This window comes from Eptatretus burgeri, chromosome 6 (genome assembly GCF_056783735.1).
Source record: "Eptatretus burgeri isolate ZD-2024b chromosome 6, Ebu_testis_v1, whole genome shotgun sequence".
Classification (NCBI taxonomy): Eukaryota; Metazoa; Chordata; class Myxini; order Myxiniformes; family Myxinidae; genus Eptatretus; species Eptatretus burgeri.
The window spans coordinates 38,490,451-38,496,450 of NC_140966.1; positions in this window are offsets into that span (position 1 = coordinate 38,490,451).

A 6,000-nucleotide genomic window follows, 5' to 3' on the forward strand; every position below is an offset into this window, starting at 1 on the left:
GATTTCATGGTTTGGGTGGTGGGCTTGGGATCCCATTGGGATGTTGAATTAATACCAGGTGGGGTTGACTCTGCCTGTCATCCTTCCGAGGTCGACAAAATGAGTGCCAACATTCTGGTATCCTGCGTCGGAGTGGCGACCTGTCCAGGATTGTGTCCAACAGCCAAGGAGACTGTTTTAGCAGCACCAACGGTCTGAACAGAATATGGTCCTGATGGAATGGAGCAGGATATCGTTTTGTTTGGCCCTATCTCTCAATGGTAAAGAATCACTTCAAAGATTATCAGATCCATGGCCAGATTTTAAGGAAAATATAATCAGTTGGTTCTTGTCACACACCGAACCTGTCCAAAAAATTTCATCCAAATCCGTCCTGCACACAGACGACAGACAAACAAACAAACAGACAGAAAGGGGTGAAAACATAACCTCCTTCCACCTTCGGTGGCGGAGGTAACAAACACATCATGTTGTTTGGTCATATCAATGTGTAGTGCTTGATAAGCATGAAATCGACGTGAGAACGTCAACACATTGTGCAAGACGTGTCTCCAGAGGCTCGAAGACGGGTGTTGCCAAAAGTCAGTTGACAGCTCACAAAATGGCGTGACCACCATTTGCGTTGACACGCGCTTGGAAGCGGCACCTCATTGAAGACACAAGATGGTTGAAGAAGGCTTGATGGATGTCATTCCAGATCTGGACCAAAGCCTTCCGCGGTTGGGCCAATGTTGCCAGCTGGTTATGAAGAGGCCACAATCGTCATTCCATTTCATCCCACACATGTTCTATGGGAGATCAGGGGAAACAGATGGCCAGGGAAGTGTGGGAATGTTGTGCGATGGAGTCGGTGACCACTCGTGCGACGTGACGTGAGGACATGCGCTATCCCGTTGCAGTGTGATTTGACTTCTGCGAACCTGCAGGAACGGGAGGACGTGAGGATGGAGAACTTAATCACAGGACCATCCATCCATTCTTTGGGACCATACTCTGTACAGTGCGTAGGTGCGGCCAAAGCAGTCTCCTAGGTTATTGGGCACAATCCTTGATGGGTCGCCACAGGCAGAATACTCGAATGGCTCAATCATCCCAACAAGCTGATACTCACTTTGCCAACCTCGGAAGGATGACAGGCTGAGTCAACCCCACCTGGTATGAATTCAACAGAAAAGCAGGATTTGAACTCAGGACCCTCGGATCCCAAGCCTGCCACCCTAACCATTACGCCAACGGCAGTACCGAATACCTGTCAAATTACCATTGGTGACCTCCAGCTGGGTTCCATGATGTGCGGTGATGCATCCCAGTACCAAAACGCTTCCACCACCGAACAATGAACGTTGCACATCACATGCATCAGCGAAACATTCTCCTTCCCATTGATAAACGTGATAACGGCTATCACTACTGTCAAGATGGAACCTCGACTGATCTGTCAAGAGGATAGCATCCCAATCCTGTTTCCTGATCCTCAGACGTTGTCCACACCAAGATAGGCATGCGTGTCAATGACTTGACATCAAAATCGGACGTACTGTTGGTCCTCGTGGCCGGATGTTATACTCGCGTCACCGATTCCTGACATTTCTGGCACTGATTGGTCACAAGCCAGGGATGCTGCGAGCTGTCAAACTTGCTGCCGGAAACCGATTCCCCAGGTGCACCAACCGGATATGGTTGTCCTGCCGACGTGACGACTCGTGGTCGCCCAGAATGTGGACAATCTCTGATGTTGCCAGTTTGTTGATAACTTCCCTCGAGTGACTGTATTGTGTTCCGATGAACACCTAAATGTCTAGCCACAGCGTTTTGTGGCATTCCTGTCTCAAGCATGACAATAGCACATAGACGTTCATTTTCGGAAAGGTGAACCATCAATGTTTACACATAGTCGAGGCTCATGGAAGAGTTAGCACACGCAACGGATAATGATGGAACAGACAAAAACAGGACGCAAAACACAAAGGCATGTAGAAGGAAACTCCAAGGAGGACAAAACGAAAAAATTAGGAGGGATTTGGTTAGTGTTAACAAGGGTAGAAAAGGTAACGGTTTTGGATTGGGGACGATCGGAGGTGGTGGTGAACAGCTGTCTTGAAGACTTAAAGGGAACAATGAGATTGAATAGGATGTGGAAGTTGATTCCACAGGTGGGGAAAAAGAGGAACAAATCAGTGTAGGTGAGCAGTGATCCTGGATTCAAGTATTTTTTCACCACAAGAAGGTTGATGGTGGACAATGTAAGCCCTGCAGAAACCGGGGGTGGGACAAAACATGGACAGATCAGAGGGTGCAAGACCAGAAAGGAGGCAGTAGAAGACAGAGAGACCACTGACCTGTCTGCATTGCTAAAGTGATAAGCCCATAGACTCAATTTCATCATGGGAGATTCCAATGATCTTGAAAGCCTTGGGTTTCCACGGCATCAAGCTAAGCAGGATGTGAGGCAGGGGAGCCAGCCCAGAGTGGAGAGCAGTACTCCATCAATCTGTGGATGAAGGCCTTGAGGTGGATAGGAGTTAATGTATGCCAGGGATGGACTTTGTACGACGCACGATGCCAAGTTTGGCTTTGGAGGCCAACTTTTATATGGGGTTTGCCCAAGAAAGATCGTGGCTGATAGTGAGAAGTAGGAGTTTGAATGACTGAACTTCCTCAAAAGGTGTGTTAAGAAAGTAGATAGGGGGTGGGATAGTTGGTTAGTTGTGAGACAGTCCTTTCAGAGAGAGATTGTGATAGTGTGAGATTTTTCACGGTTGAAGGACATATTCTAAGTGTTTGACGAGCTTGTGATTTTTTTTTTTCAAGGTCTGAAGAGAAGGAAGAGGCTGTCGACTGCCTGTCTGAAGGATGAGGGATGTCAGGGCAGAGGGTGGAGTCATCAGCAAATAGATAAAGAGGATTTTCCAGAGTCAGAGAGATCTCTGATGAAGATCAAGAATAGGACTGGGCCCAGAACCCTGCCTTGGCGCACTCCAGCCTTGACAGGAGAGGAGATGAAAGGAAGGTTAGCTGTGGTCAAAGATGATGAGGTCAAAGGAAGGAAGAGAAGGCAAGTTGTTTCAGAGCAACCCCCTCACCACATGTTTCAGTGTACCCCGGGTGGGAGGAGGGGAAGGAGAGAGAGAGAGAGGGAGAGAGAGGGAGAGAGAGAGAGAGAGAGAGAGAGAGAGAGAGAGAGAGAGAGAGAGAGAGAGAGAGAGAGAGAGAGAGAGAGAGAGAGAGAGAGAGAGAGAGAGAGAGAGAGAGATGGAGATGGAGATGGAGATGGAGATGGAGATGGAGATGGAGTCATCACTGTTATCAGGACAGTACAACACAAAGATAATAAGTGGGGGCGGAGGGGAAGTCGCAGCCAGAGGTACACTTGGGGGGTGGGGTGGGGTGTGTGGGTTGGGAGGTGTAAGGTCAGTCCAGGGACAGTTAGAAATAGAGTTTTTGATGTAAAGTGCAACTCCACCGCCGGGGCATGGTTCAGACCGATCAAATCGGAGGAGACAGTAACCAGGAAGAGATACTAAGGAGTTGGGGATATCCTGAGGGAGGAAGGATTATGTTAAACAGATGATGACTGGTTTATCGACAGTGCCTGGGGTTGAGAGATCTGTCAGGTTAAAGGAGAGACCTTGGACGTTTGAGGTCCACACAGGGAGAGATAGGGGGGGGGGGGGGGGGGGGGGGAGGCATTGGGATGGTGCAGGGTGGGGGTGGCTTTGTGGGGGGAGAGGTGAGGCTTTGGGAGGGAGTGGGGTGAGGGGGAATGTTTGAGTTTGTGTGTGGGGGGGGGGCGAGGGAGGTTTGAGTGTGTGGAGTGTGAGGGAAGGTTTGTTTGAGTGAAGAGTGCAGGGGAGAGATTGTGTGTGAGGTGTGAGGGAAGGTTTGAGTGTGTGGGTGTGGGAGAAGGTTTTAGTGTGCAGGGTGCATGGGAATGTGAAGGTTTGAGTGTGTATGGTATGGGTGAGGTCTATTGCGGGTTATGGTGGTGGTGGTGGTATTTGAGTAGCCTGATTAAGTGGTGCTCACTTCTGAACTGGAGCTCCACCCCTACATCATATCTGTAAGGTATAAACTTACTCTGAATGACCTGGGAAGCTGAGGAACAATGTGTGATTGATTCAGTGACTGAATGGAAAAGTATCCAAATTGGATCAACTCCTTGTGGTTCCGTGATGAAACACACTTTCATTTAAATGGGGCTTCTCAACAATCACACCAACATCTTCCAGGATGCTGAGCCTCCTGAGGAGGTGCCTGAGATGTCTCTCAAGGGCCCCATGTCCACTTGACTGTGCTTTGAATACCAGATGGGGTATTCTGGGACCATGTTTGTTCAAGGACGCCAATGGTAAGACGGTGACAGTCAATGGTGAGCGGTACCGCAACGTCTTATGCTGATCTCACTCAACTATTGTCTCCAAACCAAGTCAGACTTGTATGGTTCATGCAGGATGGCGCCCACCACACACTGAAGGTGAAACCATCGACTTGATCCACCAGCTGTTTGGAAATCGTGTCATCAGCCTGGGCAGAGTGCATGAGTGGACGCCCCACAGCCAGGGATTTGAATCCATTTGAATTTATTTTTATTTTTGGGTCCTACCAAAGGTCAAGTTTACGTCAACAAACCTCGAACCCTGGCTGTCCTGAAGCAGGAGGTGGATGACTCCCATCAGGTTATCACTCCAGCTACTTGTAGATGAGTTGCGGAGAATTTTGGAGTCAGGATGATTATAGCCTGCGAGAACAGAGGTGGAGCACATATTGGATGTCAATTACCAGCAGTATATTGAGTGATTTGAAAATGGCATGGTGTATGCTTTCCATCAATGTATCACTGAACTTGATACCTTTTGTAAAAATTTTTTACAATAAAACGTTCAAATAGTTCACTTTTTTTGAAACACCCTGTACATCACGGTGAAGAAGCAGAACAAGTGCAACATTGTGAAGGAGAAACAAGGGTTGAAATGCATCCTTAAAATGATTTTTTGTTTAACGAAGAAGCTTTTATATTTCATGTAGATTCTATTTGGAGAGAAGAGGGAGGTGGGGATGTAGAACCAGTAGCAGAAGGAAATGTTGGGAGCGATGACTCCATCGATGAACAATAAGGTGTCTTGCTCGAGAAACCTTATTCCAAATGGCCTTGTCGTGCTTTTTTTTTTTAAATCAGATTTTTGTTCCCCATTTGTCCTTTGTGGTGTAAACTTAAGAGCTTTTTCACGCATACTCTGGTGCGGGATGAATAATGGTCGTGGTATGCATACCTGTATGCTTTTTGGGGAAACTTTCCCATTATCTCAATTTTATATTGCATGAGGCATTGCAAAGGCTCATGCAATAGAAAATTACATGGTCCTAGAGCTTTTTGTATGACCAAGCTGTAGGGCCATTAGGGCCAAGTTTCCCCAAAAAGCCTACTAATGGCCCTACAGCTTTAATTTGATTCTACGCCGAGTTGACTGATCTTCATATTTTCCACCATGCTCTTATAAGATATTTGTTTATCAATAAAAGATGACTCGTACAGTTCTGTTGTTGGTGTATTCGTGAAAAAGTCTCGTACCCCTTTAAGTTTAACTCAAGCCAATCGGGCAAACTTTCGAGGGTGCTTTGCCCTCATTTTGGAAAACAACACAGGAAGCATTCCTGCTTCCAATACTGAAGTAGCATTATAGATGCCTACTGGAATTATAAAAGTAATTTTTGAATTCACTACATTGGGTGCCTTCAGAAAATAATGTATTCTAGCACAGGCTAAATTTTCAATGCCATAGGTCATGTGGTTTGGCAGCCATGTTAGTTTGAAAACCCCAAAAAAACTTTAAAACCCTTTTATCCAAAACTGCTTAATGGATTGATGTGAAACATGTTGCTTTACATGGAGCAAGGACAGTGGATCACAAGTGCAAAGTTTCGCATCAATTGCTGTAGCGGTTTCCTAAATATAATTTATTTTTTATTTTCCTTGAAACCAATGTGGCTGCCACACTAGGT